Genomic DNA, 21,647 nt, shown 5'->3' with positions numbered 1-21,647 from the left:
AAATAAAGAAAGGTTTGAAAACCCTCGGTTTCTCCATCAACACTGATGGGTGAATGGGCTACTTGCTTCGTGGAAAAGGGTTGTTTCTTCCGTAAGGAGAAGAAATTGTCGATGTGTTGTTATTGCTTTGCTCTTCTACAATATATTTACTTTTGCTTAGCACAACTTCCTAGGAAGGTTTTCTTATTTCTTTCTTGCTTCCTTGAAAAGTGTTGTTTTCCTGTAAGCAGACAATGTTGCTGATGCTGTTGTTCTAACTGCTAAATCTCTGTAACACGGTTTGGTATTATTGCTTTAAATCTTTCTACAACTTTTATTTTTGCTTAGCAGTCCCATCCCTGGGAAGATATTCCTAGGCTTCTTCCTTATTATTGATAAGATAAGAATTTACATAGTTCAGTAGAAATTAAAACAACAAACTCTTGTCTTAGACTTACTTCTGTGTTAACAGTCTCGTATCTCTACTAAACACGACTTATTTTCAACTAAACACTTTTAGTCATTCATTACAAGTCAATTTCTTTTTCATTCTCACTCAACTTCCTCCACATAACACAGGTATAATTTCTACCAACTTTCTAAATTATTCTTTAATAATGACAAACGTGTAATCCACGCATCCTCTTCATAGTTAAAACCCACACTGCTCTTCCCTGTCAACCCTTCCATCATTTGCTACTTTCTTCATCAAAACCCTACCAATAGTTTCCTCTTATCCCTTAGCCTTATACAGGAAATAATTAATCTGCTCACCCTTTCCATTAAACTATACCATTTTTAGACATAACTTGCACACCCTGGTCAGTTACTTGTGTGTGTGTGTGACTGTGTGGTTGCTTGCTGAATGAATTTTCGCTGTTATATCAGCATAGGCTATAAGTTCAAAATATTTCCGTCGTTGCGAGAACCTCAGTAATGTAACATTAGTCTACTTAAATCAATCAATTGGCGATTACAGAGTTCATAATAACTTTACAAGTAAAGAAATGTTCCAACGTGACTAATAATTCCTTCCACCCAAGGCAAATCTTCTACTTTACAGCGGCAGCTGTTTTAATGAACTTGCAAATGCTACTGAATTTCGCCGCACCCCCCAAAAATACCCAACGGAATAAGTGGGCCAAGTTCGGCTGCTAAATTCTGAAACTAAATTCCTCCGAGTGAAAGTTTGGCAGATGAGTTGCAGATGCAGTTTTCATACTGGCTCTTTTCTTACTCTCTCTCTCTCTCTCCTCTCTCTCTCTCTCTCTCTCTCTCTCTCTCTCTCTCTCTCTCTCTCTCTCTTAGATAAGTGGTAGTTACACTCTTCACATGGACAAGTTATCTTTTGCTTTTTTTCTTTTCCAACGCCAATCCCAAGGTTTGTTTATTGGCTACTCTCTCTCTCTCTCTCTCTCTCTCTCTCTCTCTCTCTCTCTCTCTCTCTCTCTCTCTCTCTCTCTCTCTCTCTCTCTCTTTCATATTACCGTGCCCAGAGATCGTCAAAAACTTTGTGTTCTGTTCTCTCTCTCTCTCTCTCTCTCTCTCTCTCTCTCTCTCTCTCTCTCTCTCTCTCTCTCTCTCTCTCTCTCTCTCTCTTTCATACCGTGCCCAGAATCGTCAAAAGCTTTGTGTTCTGTTCTCTCTCTCTCTCTCTCTCTCTCTCTCTCTCTCTTTCATATTGCCGTGCCCAGAGATCGTCAAAGACTTTCTGTTCTGTTCTCTCTCTCTCTCTCTCTCTCTCTCTCTCTCATACTGCCAGAACTTGACAGTGCCGAAGGCTTTCAATCAATCCTTTCTCTATCTTTTTAATTCTCACGTTAGTTTTGTATTCACTTTTTTCTTTTATTTCTTGCTGTGTTCTTTTGAACTTTGGGTTTCCCTTATTCCATTTTTAATGTTTTTTTTTTATCTATTTACTCTTTTTCTCGTAACGTTTTAAATTTTTCCTTATTTTTATTGCATAAATAGTGTAAGACTAATTTTTAAGTCATTAGAAGTAACGTAAATAATATGCAGAGAAGTGAATTTGTAGCCATCGTTGAGAGGACACTACCCGTCCCGCATCTGAATTTGAACCGCCGACCAGTGAGACATCAGGCCAACACTATATATACCAACTGAGGCAAAGAACGCGTAAAAGAAAGGGAATTATATCACCTACTGCATAGCCTTGGAACTACAGAAGATGAAACTATAAATGTGGGTGTAATATACCCACTTTGAGTTTAAAATATATGAAGCAGTTTATCCTATCGGTGACTAAGTGGATAAGTGATGTCAGGTGTTTCACTGCTCGGTGGTTCAATACTCCAAGGAGGAGGTTTGTCTTACGGTTTTCCTGTAAGAAAGTTTGTTTATGATGTATATTATTATTTCGACAATCAAGAATTTCGAAGAAATTTACATGAAATGGCATCGCTATTTATAATGTATATCATTATTTCTATAGTCAAAATGAACAACATTCATGAAGAAATTTGGAGATATTTACAAGAAATTACATTGTTATTTGCTATTTACAATGTATGTCATTATTTCTATAATTCAAATTAACAACTTTCAAGTTGAATTTTGGTTCTTTTAAATCAAATGATGTCGCCTTTTTTCTGTTTATAACGTATATCATTATTTCTATAATACAATTGAAAGCCAAAGCCAGTTATCAAGAATTTCGAAGAAATTTACATAAAATGGCATTGCTATTTGCTATTTAAAATGTATATAATTATTTTTACAATCGAAATGAACTACATTTATAAAGAATTTTGAAGATATTTACATGAAATGACAGTGATATTTGTCAACAAATCAGAACCAAGGAAAATCCACCCAGATTAGAGGAAAATAACAAGTGAGAAAGGACTATTGCATGTCTGTTCTATATAAAAGTAAGAGATGAAATTTCGCACAGAGGGAAAAGGAGAAATCTGAACTATTGATTCTTTCAGCCAATTCTTTTTCCACCATCCATCAAGGTCTTTCACAGCTGCCATCCCTCATCTTTCCTTAACAGGGCGTTGAGTATCCGTGTATTTTTTTTTTTTTATAACAGGAGGCTCCTACATACTCCTTCTCTCTCTCTCTCTCTCTCTCTCTCTCTCTCTCTCTCTCTCTCTCTCTCTCTCTCTCTCTCTCTCTCTCTCTCTTTAATCAGTTTTCCTCTGTTATATCTCCTACTTCTCATGCTATTTACGATAGATTACCATTAAGATATAATTATGTGCGGAATTAAACGCCTGCACTTTTATGCTATGACTATAATTTAGTTCTACCTTTCAAAATTTTGAAGAGTCAGAAAGAATTTATGGAGGGATAATTCATTTTGTTTTTCTTTGCATGAACTATAGTATTGGGTGGAAATGTAGAAATGAAGATGTAATGAAATTTATTTAGTGTTAAAATTTGTTTAGTGCTGATACAACAATCCTTTGATGAGGTTTGATTTTGCCAGCATTATTTGCTTCTCTTTCCCAACAAGCTGCCTATTACTTTGGAGATTCTGAATCAGGGGATACGGTGTGGTTGTATTATGCCACATTGAGGTTAGTTCTAATTTCAGTTAAGCGATGTGGTTATAATTTAAAAACCCATTATTTATTTGCATATGCCCTTGTGTATATTATTATTTGGATTTATCTGTTGTTATTCATCGCTTATTTTCTTTTATATTTTTATATATAAGTATTTTTTCACACCTAGCCATTCTTTTCCATGGAAGAAGCTTCATGTATAAAATGTAAAAACTGTTTCAATTTTTCAAGTTATGTTGAAAGGTTCCTGTGCAATTTGAAGTGGTAGCATTAATGTTTGCATTTTCTGATTTTTTTTAGAGAGATTTGTATAAATAACATTTGATAATTGTTGGAATAAAGAACAAATTATTTATTGCGTTCATGTAAAAAAAAATATTTTGCTTTTCGAAAATGATTTGAAATTATCCTTATTGTAGATGTTAGAATGTTATCCTTATTGTTAGGTGATGTTAGAGTAAATTACTTGGCTGTCACCAGACCATAATCCTTTTTTCTTGTGTGAGATTTTTTTTCAAAATCCTGTATCATAAGTGTGTAAGTTGTAGCCTTTTGTTTTGCAGTACATCCAGCTGACGAAGTGATGGGTCAAAGGTTCTGTGGAAATGGTGGAGGTAAGTCAGTACAACAGGTATCCATTGATTTCCATACCTCTTTTGGGCAGTGTAGTAATTTCATGTGTAGTACTGTATGGAAAGAGAACCTCATTTGTTATGTAGTGTCTGTAGCCCAGATATGCCTTGTGAAGTCTGTAAGGACTGGTTCCACTCCCAATGGCATCTGCTCAATGACTGAAAGTTTTAAGCGCCCTTCTAGAGCTCAGGTAAGGGCCTGCTTTCCTCTGCTTCTGTTTTAACCCCATCTATTTCAGTTTCATCTATTGCTTCAAGGTCTACTGATTCAGTTCCCGTGGGTAAAGAACTACCTTCTTGCTTCATTGCATAAACAAATGAAATTGAGCTTGATTAAATGTTCAGAGTCCACCTGATGATTTGTCTACCCCTTCCGAAAGGAGAAATCAGCCTCTCACCTATTTGTTGTACATAAGAGTATACTGTGAGTGAATACTTCTTAATAGAGTGCTATTTTAGAGATTGATTCCACAGCAGTGCCACACTATTTGATAGTTTCCGACTGCTCTTCCTTCTACCTCAAGCATTAGTGACTCTGCAGTTGCCAAGGGTAGCAGTCATAAAGGTGCATTTAATTTCCATTCTCTCCCTTTCATTGAAGAAATTTTGCAAGGATAATTGTGGTGAAAATATTACCATAAGGAAAGTCCCTTTTTCCAAATCAACAGCCAGAGTATTTCATCCATAAAAAAAGGATTTAAGAGTTTCAAAGGAACAAACAAATGTGAAATAGTCACTGGGGTTTAACTCACACTGTTACCTGGACTTATTCTTTATATTCTTGAGGACTATGCACAGACTGTTTCTCTCTTAAGATTAATTGTTATGAATTTTCAAGAGATTTATCTTCGACAAGTTGATATTTATTAATTAAATTTATCTTGGAACAAGAAATAAAATTTTATTGCAGTTTTAAATCATGGGTAAGAACATGTTTTCTGTGCTAAAAATTAACTATACTGTACTGTATTTTCTAAAGATTTAGAGAAAAGCAAATGGGGAATATGGTGAAAGACAGAGAGTTGGAATTCATTTTCAAGGGGCATTGAAGAGATGGTTTGGGGCTTGCAGGGGTCTAACTTCTGGTAACAGAAGGGTCTGTTTATTCTTATTCGCCTCCTTAATGTTATCAATAAAATGATTGCTCAAAGACAAAGATGCAACAATCACTGGTGCATTGGTAATGCTATTCTTTTTTAATAGATGATGATGGTGCAGTTCTGCAATGGGCAAGGAGAATCCTGCTATATTTGAAGTAATTGTATTTGATCCTCCACTAATGTATTCCATTGGAGGAAGGATATCCTTGGATGGTAGACATCCTTGTTTAGGTTGTAATACTGAATAGTACCAGATTGGAAAAGTTATGTTCTTTGGAAGAGAATACTCATGCACCTGTTGAGACCAATGGATATTGTGCTTGCTGTGTGCTACCCACAATGGGTGACTTACCCATACCATTACCCACTTTCACATCAACTACCTCTGCTACTGATGCAAGCGTCATTCCCCTTGGTGTGTGTGTGTGTGTGTGTGTGTGTGTGTGTGTGTGTGTGTGTGTGTGTGTGTGTGCGCCTCAACTGATGTGCTCTCTTTTCACCTTGCCAAAGTAAGTATACCTTAGTTTTACCAGACCACTGAGCTGATTAACAGCTCTCCTAGGGCTGGCCTGAAGGATTAGACTTATTTTACGTGGCTAAGAACCAATTGGTTACTTAGCAACGGGACCTACAGCTTATTGTGGAATCCGAACCACATTATAGCGAGAAATTAATTTCTATCACCAGAAATAAATTCCTCTAACTCTTCATCAGCCGGCTGGGGGAATTGAACTCCGGCCCATCGAGTGACAGTCTGAAGCTCAACCGATTACAGTACTAAGTAATCCCTCAGTTATCTGGATTGAAAGGGCCAAGGACCTGTTGGATGATGGTGAAATCCGAGTAAGGTTGAGTAAAAAGACACAGGGCAGTTCAAGGGAAACTCCGTACCCTTCCTCACCTAAGCATGTCAACAATACTTAACTGTAAACTCACTCACTATGCTTAAAAACAACAACCATCACACTTTAAACTGAAAACTTTATGCAAAAGGCAATTATCTACCTTATTCCCCTTGTTTGTAACAAAATATACTAAAGTACATAAATGAACTTTGAAAAAATGCAACCACTGATTTTCTCTCTCTCTCTCTCTCTCTCTCTCTCTCTCTCTCTCTTAAATGTCAGTTCGGTAGGTAGGTAGCCTGTCTGTGTTTATCCACAGCCTACCATGGTTTTATTATCATTGTTCTTTTTATACAGCAATTTTCTTATCAGTTGTTACCAAATTGTATTATCATACACAAGATACAAAATGTGTATGTGTGAACTACTGACCTACGCTAGGTGTTACACTCACAGTACAGGCAGTCCCCAGTTATTGGCGGGCTCGCTTATTGGTGATCCTGTTTTTTGGTGCCTGTGCAGAGACAAAAATTGGTGATTTTCGGCGCTTATCAGTGCTGGTACATACCTAACAGTGGTGCTGATAACTGAAATTCTTCGAAAAACTGCCGAAAATTGCCGATTTTCGGTTATCGGCAATTTTCGGTCATTGTCACGCGGTCGGAACAGAACCCCTGCCGATAACTGGGGACTGTCTGTATCCATTTGCATAAGTCAAACAGGCTATTACAGATGTACAGGTAGTGCCCAGTTATTGGTGGGGTTCTGTTCCAACGGCATGATGATAAGCAAAAATTGGCGATTACCGAAAATCAGCCATTTTCACTGCTTATTGGCTCCGATCACCGGAGATTGGCACCTCTGTTAGGTATGTACCGGCGCCAATACCCAATTATCGGTGCCAATAAGTGGATATTAGCGCCAAGCGCCAGAAAACTGGATCACCGATAACCATGCCTGTTGATAACTGGGGACTGCCTGTATTTAAGATACTGTAAAGGTAATGCTAATAAAATGGATGTTTTACTTACTGAACCCATTTACAGGCGGTCCCCGGTATACTCGAGCCGGAACATCGCCGAAAAATCAAAAAATCATAAGAAAACCTTACTTTTAATGCTCTGCATGTAAACTGCATTATTATTGAGTTTTACATCAAAAACCTTCAAATTATGATTATTCTGCCATTTTAGGCCCATATTTCTTCCGTCGGATCGTTCTGTTCCCCGAACATGCGTGCCAGGAAATAATTTCTGATGAATATATTTGAAAAGCGTCGAACCTCGAACGTCAGATCGAAAACCGGGGACTGCCTGTATACTGAGGAGGCAGTCCCTGGTTTACGGCGGGGGTTCTGTTCCAACACTGCTTTGTAAGCCGAAGATCGTCGTAAGCCAAAATATTATGGAAAATCGTAAGAAAACTTACCTTTCAATCATTTGGGCATCTTGTGAACGACGTAAACTACATTTTTGTTGAGTTTTTCATCAAAAAACCTCCAAGATTTTACCATTCTGCCCTTTTTGGAGCGATATTTTTTCCATTGGATTGGCGTCGTAAACCCAGAACATACGTTGTAACCCAGGAAATAATTTTTCATAAATACTGTACATTTGACGAGCGACATAAGCTCGGAACGTAAGCCAAGCCCGTCACAACCCAGGGACTGCCTGTTATTATCATGTCATATATCATCATCGTAATATGTTTAAAAAACCGATTGTCCGCCATATGCATTTACGTAATATTTATACTTTTTCATAATCAGCTGATTGAGCCTACTAGCGAAAGAATAGGGAGAATCAGTTTTTAGCTACTAGAAGAAGCAGATTATTACTTGAATTATTTTTATTTCTGTACATAGCATATTTGCTGGCATATTAGATGCACTTTTATTATTTTTAAATGTATCAAAAAAACGGCCCTGTGTCCAATGTGGCCGTAAAGTATGAAATCATATGTAAATTTACACTCACCTTTCACCTTGAAAGGAAACTCTAATGAAATTTACCATAAATGACATTTATGTGTTTCCATGGCAGGCCACCAGGGTGGTGCTATGATTTTGTTTCCATCCACTCTTTGCATATGGCTAACAGGCTAATTGCTGATGTATCATCAGCAATTTTTCATAAGTTTGTAATAACAGACTGATAATTCGGCTTGTTTTCAATATTTTATTATAAATAACAAATTTATGAAAAATTGCTTAGGGATAAGTCGACAGTTAGCCTGTCAGCCATTCACCATGATTGGATGTAAACAAAATCATAGCGGTGCCCCAGTGGCATGTCGCAGTATTTATTTATGGTAAATTTCATTAGTTTCCTCTAAAGGTGAGTGTAAATTTACGTATGATTTCATACTTTATTCCAGTATACTCTCACAGTATTGTATTCCATGCACAGAATCATACATTTTCCCCTACAAAATCATTTAAAATATCTTTCAATAAATGTATGATGATATTAAAATTGTTTTTTTCCATAAAACATCCTTATAAATAGGAGTACGTTTTATGCCAAGGTGCGTTTTATATGCTGGCAAATACAGTAGATGTAAAACAAGTCTACAAAGGTGAACTAACATACTTTCTTTAAGTCAAACCAATCAGTATCACAAAACAGCTGTTTCCCAGTTTGTTTTTTTGTCTCATACTTGATGTTTTTGTCAGTTCTTTAGTAAGTGGTTGTTAATTATAAGAGATGGTTATGGATTATTAAATAAGCCATAAGTTTGGGAATCTTGTATGAAAGCCTAGCTCAGTACAAGCTGCCAAAAAATGAAATTCCCTCTACAAGCATAGCCTTGTGCAGTATGATCTACTCAGAATGAAATCTGCAGCATGAACATAGCCTAGGAAAGTATGATCTACTGAAAATGAAGCTTGTTTGGTAAGTAAAGACCTTTTTTATTTGTTACTTTCATTTATTAACAAGAAGATGGGATTACTGAGGAAGAGCTTAGCCTAGGTTATATGGGCTTTCAAAAATGCAGTTCACATGATATGTGAGATATGTATATGATGAAATCATGTTTAGGAGACAAAATTTTAAGGTTTGCTGCATGGTACCAGAGATTGAATGATACCCGAGTATAGACTGCATGTTTTGTCTGTTTTACTCATTTTGCCTTATCATAGAAACTGTATTGGTGTAGAACACCCTGTGTTTACATATTTAGCACATATGGCATTTCTCAGTGATGACTGTCCAAAGCAGGTTTATTTTAAGAACTGCTAAAAAGTATTTGATAGTTTTCTGCTTTAATGGAATTAATGAATTTTCATTTCACCTCATAATATCATGGAAACTTGACCTGTATGCCTGTGAGTGTGTGTTTACATCTACCCGTTGCATTTCTTCAGTGTTGAGGTCACCGGCTCTACGACGTGGTGTGTGCATTTGTGTGTGTTTCTTCACTTGGTACCATGTCTGTTACTTTTCTTTTCTGCTTTGCTTTATTTACTGTACAGTATTTCATGACAAGTTTAGCTGACTTTCAGTATGACTACCACACATATAACAGTGCACAAGAGAATATTTTGTCACTGTTGACATTCCATCTCTAATTAAACATATTTACAATACAGATTTGTAGATGTTGGCAACATGTGCTATTTATAAATTAAGTCTTGCCACCAGTCAAACCAAAGTATGTGTACACATGTACCCTACACACACACAGGTGCGTTTATGTTTTTGGTTGTAAGAATAAAAAATAAGAAAATACAGTAAAAATGTAAATAAAAATAGCTTGGAATATAAATAAAAAAGTGAAGGAGTGTGTGCATTGCTGTGTAGGCTTCAATGTAAGTGATCTCTCTCTCTCTCTCTCTCTCTCTCTCTCTCTCTCTCTCTTCTCTTCTTCTCTTTGTTACAGTTACAGTACAGTACTGTACATATCTTTTAATAAAATGTGGAAGAATCAGGCATGAAAACATGAAACAAAACAAGCTCGAGCAAGTTCACCAATGCCAGCAAATGAGTGTGTGCTTATGCACATACCCTACACACAATTTTGCCTGTCTCTTGGGTTGTAAAAATAAAAATGAGAAAATACCTTAAAAATATAAATAAGACTAGAATAAAATATAAATAAAGTGAATGATTGTGTGTATTATTGTATATGTAGGCTTCAATGTAAGTGATACCTCAGTTATTCTCTCTCTCTCTCTCTCTCTCTCTCTCTCTCTCTCTCTCTCTCTCTCTCTCTCTCTCTCTCTCTCTCTCCCCACCTTGTCTCGATACTGTGCATACCCTTTAATAAAATATAAATTATCATAAACAGAAAAACAGGAAACTAAACAAGCTGTAACAAGTCCGATGTGTACCTAGCCCTCTGCACTCGTCTCAACACTGCGTTCCTACCCCTTCCCAGCCAGAGAAACTGGTCCCCAGCTCCATCCACCTTCCAAAACAACCCCTTCTCTGAGTGAGTTCCTATACATGGCCTCACTGCCCCTCCTCTCCCATAATGCCCAGCCATCCGACCCCCCCATTTTGGAAACATCAGGCCTCCCCCACCCACCAAACGCTGCCACAGTTTGTTTGTGAGTGTAAGCAGTGTTATGAATATTTTCCTGAGGCCACGCAGCATTACCAATCATTGGAGAGCATTTTTTTTCAAATTTAAAAAAAATTAAATGTATATCTTTTGGGCCTTGGTCCCTGGTCTGGGTGTGTTGGATATTGTTGCATTCCAGATAAAAATGATCTGGGTAATTGAACGATTACTGTAAGTATAAAAAAAACTATCATCCGCCCTGTGCACTTACATAGGCTAGGCTATGTTTACATTCTCAGATTTGCTAAAAGAAATTATTACTGGAATTGCCATTTTTATTTTTTAACATGAATGTAAACCAGGTACTATACAGAAGTAAATTAAAATAAAATCCATCATAATCGCAAAACAGCTGTTTCCTGATTTGTTTGTTTACGTTGTACTTGATGTTGTAATTATATTTAAGAGATGGTTATGAATTGTTACATAAGCCATAAGTTTGAAAGTGTAGCATAGCAAAATCCATTGAAATTGAAATTTGCTCAATAAGCATAGCCTAGTACAGTATGATATATAAAAAATGAAATTCGTTCAGTTAAGACTTTTTTTACTTTTTACTTTCATTTATTTGACAAAAAGATCGGATTACTGAGGAGAAGAGGTTAGCCTAATGTTATCTTGGCTATCGAAAATGCAGCTCGCATGATACATGAAATATGTATACGATGAAGTCATTTTTAATTGAAAAATTTTAAGGGTCGCATGATACGAGAGATCGAATAGTACACGAGTAAATATGGCATATTTCACTTTTTACTCATTTTGCCTTGCCATGGAAACTATGTGTAAAAAAACTATGTGTAAAACACCCTGTGTTTAAATTTTTGGTACATTTTGGAATTCTCAGTGATGACTGTCCAAAGCAAAATGAATCTTAGGAATCATGGGTAGCATCTCTGATTTGCTGATGCTCAGTAGCAAGGTCATCCTTGAAAGTATTAATTTTTTCCTCCCATAATTCTGAGGGTAAAGCAAGCAGAATTTCCTTGTCGGGGAACCCTGCATGAACTTGAGCCAAAGCAGTCATACCATCATTGCCCAGCAGTATATCAGTCCAGGATGAATCATTATCCCATACATGGTACAAACACTTCAGACTGGGTTGTGGACCCTATCAGGGTCCCCTTCAATATCTGATTGCTGAATGGGAGAGGCAAGATTCTCATCAGAAGTATCCCTCCCATGTAAAGTAGAAGACTGTCCCCTAGATCTTCCAGACTGAGGAGGGAATATTTCAGTGGCTATACAATATAAACTTCATGGCGGGTATTAGTGAAATCTCTCCAAAGAAAAGACTCCTCATCTCCATCAGAGGAGCTGAAGAGGGAGTTTCTTAAATATTGGCCCAAAAGTGGATTCTGCTTGGACAGGGATGGAAACACACTGCCTGAATTCTGCTTCCTTACTCCTACTGAAACCTTTAACTCACTGAGACAGCTTAAAATGGGCTCTTTCATCATTTAAACTTGCTCCCAGGAGCATGTTGCATATTCACACATTTCGAGAAACTAATCAGATTTTCCTTTATTCCTTCAAGGGCTCACTCATAGCAGATAGTTATGAGATATGGAATTGGATGTGATGTGTAAAAATTTCTCATCCTTTAAACTAGGGGATAGAGAGGATGCACTGTCTGCCCAGGCAGAAATTGGTTTTCTCACCAAAAAACTTAGGTCATGGGAACAGGATATTAAAAAACCCAAGCCCAAAAAAGATGAATGGTTGCCTAGATCCCAGTAGAAATCAGAATGACTAGTAACTATAATATGACCAGGTCAGACTATAAAACCTCAAATCAGGATGTAGTACTAGCACCAGTATTCACTCCTAAGAATGATGCTGATAACCTTGGGTGAGACGCCTCATTGTACAGCCTTTCATGAGATCAGGGGTTCTCAACCCTTTTAATCTTATGTACCCCTTGAAGTTTTTCAGTATTGGTCACATACCCCTTCCCCACAATGCAGCTTCAGGAAGGGTAAAAAGAAATGCACGGTTTTTTACTTAGCTTATAAAGTTTAAATTGTGTTAAATATGTGAAGCAGACAAAGTTTTCAATTAATGAGAGTATGTCACTATGAGGTAGTGTAGATAGGAACTAGTACTTCACAGGGAAACACTATGTGACGAGCTGCTAGCATGCAATACATTTACTACAACAGAACTTATCAGACAGTTTTCAAACATTGTGGCAGTGAGTTAATGCTGCTTTCGGCTAGTTGCAACTTGTAACTAGTAACAGTGATAGGTAAACCACTGTGAGTGTGAATAGCATATAAAAATAATAAAATAGAGCTAAATCAGACACATTTTTCCAATAACTGTGACTGTGGGGTAGTGGTGCTATATACAGCTTATAACTAGTTACTCATGGGGAAATTACTGTGTGAATGACTAGCATCACTAGCATGTAAAAAAAAAATAGTATTAAGAAGGCTTGAGAACTAATGCTGATTGTTAAGCCTCACAACTAATTACTGTATAAGTAGCTAGTTACTTACTCATAGGGAAGTCAGTGTGTGTGACTACATTAAAATACAAGTATAGAATAATTCAGTGAGATGGTTGGGCCTGTTTCTTTGCTACCAACAAGTCAATCCTCGGCACAGTCTTTGAGAAAGCCACTCATGTCGTCTTTGACTGTAGGACGTAAACATAACTTTTATTAATCAAGTACTGTGCTGAGAATCCCTGCTCACAGCGGTATGTACAGTAGAAGGAAACTTCAGGAGGTTCCGTAAACATTTCTCTGCTAAAGCAGAATAAGAACTTGCCATTGTTGACCAGAATCTGGTCAATGGCAAACTATCGAAAGAATCTTTTACAGTTGAGTCATTGACAAGCACAGTAGGCCACTTTCTACGAACAGGTTTGCAGTTATTGTATTCAAAACAGAAGTATTTTGAGAAACCTATCACGTACCCCAAAAATTCCTCTCACGTACTCCTGGGCGGTACACATACCCCAGGTTGAGAACTCCTGCACTAGATGGAAAATACAGTGTAGTGAACCCCCATATTTGTGGGGGATGCATACCGCAACCCGCCCCCCCACCCCCGCGAATAGCTAAAATCCGCGAATACTTAAAACCCCTCTGAAAACACATAGAACTGCCCATTTTGATAGTTTAAACACAAGAACAACCCTGTAAAAATGCTTATACCTGAGTATTTTAATAGTTTTATCACAAAAAAAGTGTATTTAGTCATGAAAAATATGAAAATACAGTAATTAGTGAATATTTCTCAGTGAAAAGTACCGCAATGGGCAAATTTTCCGCGAATAATGATTAGAAATGTTCCACAGAGAAACCCGCGAATGCATGAGTCCGCAAATTGCTAGAACGCAAATACAAGGGCATTACTGTACCTCAGTAGTGAAAGGAAAACTATGATTGAGGTTAAGCATACAGAATTTCGGGACAGAGTGGCCTTTCCCAATGCTGAATGGTGTTTGGTCCCTTCTTGAATAGGAATTCAGAAACCATTGATGGAGACAGTTGTCCTGCCCATTAATATAGCAATGAAAGCTTTAGAAGCAAAATCTCTCCAGTTTAATGGAAAATATAGCACAACAACAATTTTAGGGAACCAATACCCTCTCTGGGAGGCACCTGCCTTCTGTCCCTTCACTTTTAAAACAATCAGTCATGAGAAGACAGAATTTCAGAATTTTGTGGTGACTGGGAAACATGAGTTAATGGCAGAATAAAGCCATTTGTCTCCTCCATCCCCGTAAATAATAAAAGCATGAAAACCCTTATCGCATTTATTGAATTTAAAAAAAAAGCAAAATTTGAAAATATTACTCAACTTATGTTCTGAATTTTAATATACTGTTTTAGTGTGTATGTAAGGAAGCATGAGTAAATGTATTTATTGTATGTATGTGTTCCAGTATGAGAGCATGTGCCTATGTGCAGTTTTTAATTTAATTTTAATTCGTTTATCATCACACTGAATGATCTGTTGGGTCCCAGTGCCTGGCCCCTGGCCTAGACCTGGTATGTTAATCTAATCCTTCGGGCCAGCCCTATGAGAGCTGAAAGTCAGCTCAGTGGTTGGGTTAAACTACTTTAATAATATATATATCCACCATCCCAATATCTGATAGTTCAACAAAGGAATGGGCAACACTTGTCCTTCTTTTTGAGATGAAGAAGCTCCCATTAAGCGTAGCTGCTCAGCAATTTGGGACCCCTATGAGAAAAATCTCAGTTCAGCCATGGATGAATTTTATGCTACGCTTCACCTCCTCAATATTATAACTTGTACTACTATGCTGGAAGTAGCTATTAAAGAGCTTCCAGAGTCTTCCAGAACAATGTTCACTGCAGTAACCAAAACACTTATGCAGACCCTATGGGGAGCACTCTGTGACTTTCTGGAGTGTTGCATTAAGGCTTGCAAGGAAGCATTGGTGGGCTCCAACATTTTACTCCCCATTGTAACCTCCCTATCACATTCTTCCCCCTTCTGTCAGGACCTGTTTGAAGAATCTGTGGCCACACAATTCATTCAATGAGCCTGACAGCAGAATTGCACAATATCTGTTGTTCTTGGAAAAAGGGAATCTGGCAACAATACTCTTGAGTTTCTTCTTCCTAAACATAAGAAAGCTTGGTATGAATTGGAGCCATACAAGCCTCCAGTCCATACTGAAGGATCACTCCAACAACAGAAGAAATGACAACAATGGCAGCAGCACTCCTTTCAAAATGGACAAAGATGTTCCTAACATGGAAAAGGAAAATGAACTCCCAAACTGCATATCAAAGGCAAGGAAAGAAATGGAGTCCAGTAAGACTCCCATAGTCGGGGTCATCTTCTTTGGCATCACATGCAGTGGAAGTCCTCCCCTTGGGGACACAGTACAATTTTTAATGGGCCAGGGTAGAGATGGTCTCACCCTCCCCCTCCTCTAAAGGAGTTAAGAAAAAAGGGGCCATAGAGAAAGACATGCTTATTTGCCACCAGTAATCAGTGTCTCTAAGAAGGATTGCTCCAAAGAAAGGGTGATCCCTGACCTGTCAAGTTTGAACACAAGCATATAAATTTTTCTATATGGGAACTCAGGAAAGAAGGAATTTAACTGGTGGCCTACCTAGTTGATTGACTAATCTGGGGAGCCACCAGAGAAGAATGCTGATGAAACTTGAGAGTGGTAGTTGACAGACTCCAGTCAAAAGGTTTCCTGATAAACAGGAATGACTGTAGTCCTGTCTTACATCCATCAGATGTTTTCTGAGGCTAGGTTTTTGTTGAGATTTTCTTTTTGGCCTTCTGTCTCTTCTCAGTAGCACTCAAACCATAATTAGGAAGGACCTGAGAAGAGTCCTTGCACAGCCTAGCTTTTCCAGACAACAGTTAGAATGAAATCTGAGCCTGTTACAGTTTGCATTTGCGGTAGGTCTAATCCTGAGAATACAGCTGTAGGATGTGAACAGAGTCTGGCTCTCACATGCCAGGAAAAGGCTATGTGATCGCCTCCATCTGAGAATGGAAAGATACTCCATCTGTGGACTTGGAAAGGGTCACTGACAAATAGGTCGACCTGACTCTACTGTTCATACAAGTGATAATACGTACGGATACCTCCTTGACAGGTTTGTTGAGCCATTGGGATGATCATCAGGTAGCAGGAAGATGGTCACCTGTTCTGAGGGAGTGTCGCATCTGCTTCTTGAAACTGTTGGATGTCTTTCCATCTCAGAAAATTGTAACCTCCAAAAGGGACTTACATTTTGCCAATCATAGATGTTCTGACTGCAGTGTTTTATATCAAGAGGTTGGGCTCATGCTCAGCCCCTCTCAAGTTAGTAATTGCCAACAAGCTTCCACTTCTGGAAGTGGACTTGTTTGCTTCATGCAAGAACCATTAACCTCCAATGTGTGTATGTGTCTCTGAACCTGGACATGAGGCAATAGTAAGAGATACATTCCTACAAGAGTGGAATGAATGGAGAACAATATACCTTTTTCTTCAATTGTCCTAGATTTCGAAGGCTTTGAACACTGCTTGTTTTCAATGGAACCACTAACCTAGTGGCCCCAGTTTGTGAGAGAAAAGATTCAATTACTGTCTGCTATTCTATCCCAGACAGGAGGAGGGAAAGTCATATACGCATCCTTCTTCCTGAGCCGTGACATTCATGTTTAGTTTTTAAGTTTAGTCTACTGTGAAGATTATTCACTTCACATTGCTAGGTACCTAGTGCAAAAACTGTGGACTTCATCAATATGATGTTCCAGGCCATATGGAAAATGTGGTTAGATTAGCACCTCCATGCTGAGAGCCCAGTTGTTATCCATTGGAACAGTTTTACATTTTGTTAAATGTCTTTTGGTCAAATGCCTTGCTATTACAACAATCATGGAATACAAGGGAGCACTGTTGGAATCCTTGTTTTATGGTTTTGGAATTGACTGTAATATAGAAATTGGTAATTCCCTTCTCCAGTGTTTTGCACTGCAAAGGCCAGTTCATGCAAGGCTTCTTATTACCTGGTCCCAGAATAAGGGTTCTTAGATTCCTGTCATTCCTTCAGTTCAGTGGCCCCGATGCAACTACAACTCATATGCTCTAAAGGGCAGGCTTCTCGACCACTTTGACCTCAGGAGCTCAGATTAGCGAACTGGGCTTACCTAGATGGGCACAATGTTTTATTGCTTATACTGTACACCTAGTTGTCATGACTGTTGTCTCGTGGCCTGTCATCAACAAAGTATTTCGGATAAAACATTACTCCTGGTTCAAGCACTCAAGATTTAGCTAGATGTCAAGACAAACATTGTAGATGGTCCTCTTATTTCCTACATCCTAGTACAAACACACCACTCTCTCTACATGGGCTGAGAATTATTGTAGTGTCCATCAAAAAGGCAGACCCTCACTCCTTTCCTATATTGCATGACACCCAAAAGGTGAGTTAACTTTCTTTGGAAATTTTTCTTTTCAAAGAAATTTTAAAGTGTATGGGGTGGTTATTAGCGGCAGTATTCTTGACCCAGGGAAGGCGCAATAATTTTGCAGCCAGACCCAACATTATTAGGTAAGTTACCTTAGAACTATAAGGGATTATATATATAAGGCAGTCCCTGGTTATCGGCGGGGGTTCCGTTCCCGACAGTGTGACGATAATTAAAAATCGCCAATAACCAAAAATTGCCGATAATAGCTCCGATCCCTGGTTATTGGTGCTGATATCCGGTTATTGGTGCCGATAACCCTGGAACGCCGCCGCCAATAAGTGGGGATCAGCACCGATAACCGGCGATCAGCGCTGATAACTGGGGGTCGATGCCAATAACTGGAGATCAGTGTTGAAAATCTGGTTATCATCGTTGCTAGACAAGTGCCATAAAACCCAGATCGCCGATAACCGAGGCCACAGATAACCGGGGACTGCCTGCATATAGGTTTGTGTGTCTCCTGTTCTTTATTGCCAAACCCTAATGGGTATTCGGAATAAAAAAAAGCCATTGATAACCTCTGATTTTACTTGTATAAAAAATTCCTGAAACGCTATTTTCATAAGATCGGTTGTTATGCTGAGATATTGCCGGGGAAGGCGTAATAATCCCACAGCCAGACCCAACGTAATCAGGTGAGTCACCTTAGAACCACAAAGAATAATACGTTCTTTATTTAGGTTTGTGTGTTGTTTCCTGTTTCCAAATCCTAATGGATGTGTGGAATAAAGAAAACGGTTGATAACCTGTAACTTTACCTTGAATTAAAAATTCCTGAAACTCTTTTGCCAAGAGAATGGTGTTCATGCTGAGATATTGATGGGCAAGGTGCAATAATCCAATAGTCTTGCAGCCAGACCCAACATAATTAGATAACTCACCTTAGAACCACCATGAATGTTAAGTAATCTGTAGGTTATCCGGATTAATAGAGCCAAGACCCTGTCGGAAAATGTTGAAATATGGGTGAAATTACCTAGGAGTGTTCAAGTGCAACTCCATACTCTTCCTCACCTAATCTTGTCAAAACCACAAAACTGTAATACTCAATATGCTTATAAACAACAACCATTGCTCTTTCAACTGAAAATTATGTAAAAGGCAATTCTCTGTCTTTTTCCCCCTCATATTTGTAATAATATAAAGCATAAATACACTTTGAAAAAATGTAACCCCTTCTTTTTCTCTCTCTCGTAAATGACACATAATTCAGCCACAGCCTACCATAGTTTTATTACCATTAATGAATTTTTTTATAGCAGTTTTCTTATCAGTTGTTACCATGTTGTATTACCATACACGAGATACAAAATGTGTATGTATGAACTATTGACCTAGGTTAAGTGTTACACTCACAGGATCCTTGCATAAGTCATATAGGCTATTACAACTGTGTTTAAGATAAAGGTATTTGTAATGGAACTAATATTTTACTTGCTGACTCCATTTATACTTTATTATTATCATGTTACACCATCATCATAATATGTATAAAAAAACAAATAATCGCCATATTCATTTACCTAGGCTAGGGTAATGTTTACGTTCTCAGAATCAGGTGATTCAGGCCTACTACCGAAAGATTTATTAAAATAATAATTGAATTATTGCTGGGATTATTACATTTAATTTTGTACATAAATGTAACATGGGTATACAAGGTAAACTATCATACTTTATGTTAAAATAAAATCCCCCAAAATCAAGAAACAGTTGTTTCCTGATTCGTTTATTTACATTGTACTCGTTTATGTCCATCCTTTGGTAAGTTGTTAATTATAAGAGATGGTTATGAATTGTTACATAAGCCATAAGTTTGGTAATCTTGCTTGAAAGCTCAGCCTAGTACAGTATGATCTACTACAAATGAAATTCGCTTTACAATCATAGCCTAGTAAAGTATGATCTACCAAAAGTGAAAGTCGTTCAGGAAGTAAAGGGTATTTGTACTTTTTTACTTTCATTTATTTCAAAAGATGGGATTACAGAGGAAAAGAGGTTAGACTAATGTTATCTGGGCTATAGAAAATGGTACTCCCATGATACACGAGATAGGTATACAGGCAGTCCCCGGGTTATGTCGGATCGGCTTATGCTGGTCTTCAAATATATTCATAAAAAATTATTTCCCGGGTTCCAGCGCATGTTCCAGGTTTACGTTGCCAATCTGATGGAAGACTGAAACTTCAATATGGCTCCATAATGGCAGAAACTTCAATATGGCTCCACAATGGCAGAATGGTAAAAATTTGGAGGTTTTTTGCTAAAAAGCTCAAACACAATGCGGGTCATGTCGTTTTCAAGACACCCAAAGGATTAAAAGTAAGGTTTTCTTATGATTTTCGATGCTGTCTTGGGTTACGCTGTTTTTTGGCTTAAGTCATGGTATTGAAACAGAACCCCCAATGTAACTTGGGGACTGCATGTACAATGAAATCATGTTTAGGGGGCAAAATTTTAAGTTTGCATGATATAAGAGATTGAATGATACATGAGTATGTACAGCATATTTAATTTGGTTTACTCATTTTGACCTATCATGGAAACGGTTTGCGTAAAACACCTTGTGTTTATGTTTTTATTACATATGACATTTCTCATTGACAGATGTCTAAAGAAAATTCATTTTAAGAACACTGCTTAAAATGATGATTGGAATTGGAATTGATTTTTCATTCCACCTCATAATATGAAAGCTTTGCTTTTATGCCTGTGTGTGCGTTTAAATCTACTTGTTGTATTTCATCAGTGTTGACATTGCTGCCTCTACAGTATTTCATTATAAATTTAGTTGACTGTAAGTATGATTAGCATACATATCATAAAAAGATATTATTTTACTGCTGTTGATATTTCATTTCTAATTACTGTAAAAATATTTAGAATGCAAATTTGCAGATGTTGGCAGTACATTGTGCCATTTATAACTTGTTGCCACTAGCCAGCGAATAAGTGTGTGTGCGCATGGAATGCCACGATTGCATTAATCTTTTGGGTTGTAAAAATAAGAAATGAGAAAGGACAGTAAAAATATAAATGAGGATATCGTATAATAAATATAACAAGTAGAGTCTGTGTTATTGTATAGGCTTCAATGTAAGAGTTACCTCAGCTGTTGTTTTTTCTCTCTCTCTCTTTTTTTTTTTTTTTTTAGCTTGGTTACAGTACATTACTGTGCATATCTTTTAGTAAAATGTGAAAAAATCATAAACATAAAAGCAGAAACAAAACAAGCACTAGCAAGTTAGACATCTACCTAACCCTCTTCACCCATCAAACACTGCATCCCCACCCTTTCCCAGCCAGGGAAACTGCATATCGTACTCAACTAGCACTCTGCTGGGCCCGCATTCGACTCTCCGGCTGGCCAATGAAGAAGTAGAGGAATTTATTTCCAGTGATAGAAATTCATTTCTCGGTATAATGTAGTTCGGATTCCACAATAAGCTGTAGGTCCCATTGCTAGGTAACCAATTGGTCCTTAGCCACGTAAAATAAGTCTAATCCTTCGGGCCAGCCCTAGGAGAGCTGTTAATCAGCTCAGTGGTCTGGCTAAACTAAGGTATACTTAACTTTTTTTTGCTCCCCAGCTCCACCCACCTTCCTAAATGACCCCTTCTCGGAGTGGGTTCCTCTACACAGCCTTACTGCCTCTCCTCATCCTTGGCATCCAGCCATCTGACCCTCCCATTTTGGAAACTTCTCTACATCCCATCCCACCAAACCCTTTCTCATTCTGTTTATGAGTATAAGCAGTGTTACCAACATTTTCATGAGGCCACACAGTATTGCCAACCATGGAGAGTGGTTTTAAAAATTTTTTTGAGATTTATATATATCTTTGGGCCTTGTTCCCTGGTCTGGGTATGTCATTGTCAGTTTCAGAGATTGAAGATCCAGACAATCAATGGATTAGTGTACATAGGTTCGTGTACTGTTTCCTGTTCTTTATTGCTAAACTCTAATGGGTCTCAGGAATAAAAAAATGATTGATAACTTGTTACTATGATTCAGACCAAAA

The 21,647-nt window shown here is 37.8% G+C and overlaps 1 long non-coding RNA gene across 1 annotated transcript in view; it reads left to right on the top strand.

Moving 5' to 3' along the window:
- The first annotated feature begins 3,466 nt into the window (after positions 1 to 3,466).
- Positions 3,467 to 21,647, top strand: part of LOC136834722 (uncharacterized) — a 51,104-nt gene continuing 32,923 nt past the window's right edge. Inside the window, exons 1-2 of the long non-coding RNA XR_010851858.1 lie at positions 3,467 to 3,524; positions 4,076 to 4,126. This is a non-coding gene — a long non-coding RNA (uncharacterized lncRNA). The remainder of the gene's footprint in view (positions 3,525 to 4,075; positions 4,127 to 21,647) is intronic.

This window comes from Macrobrachium rosenbergii, chromosome 54 (assembly GCF_040412425.1).
Source record: "Macrobrachium rosenbergii isolate ZJJX-2024 chromosome 54, ASM4041242v1, whole genome shotgun sequence".
In the NCBI taxonomy this organism is placed as follows: Eukaryota; Metazoa; Arthropoda; class Malacostraca; order Decapoda; family Palaemonidae; genus Macrobrachium; species Macrobrachium rosenbergii.
The sequence above is the reverse complement of the archived record's forward strand: the minus strand, read 5'-3'. Positions and strand labels throughout refer to the sequence as shown.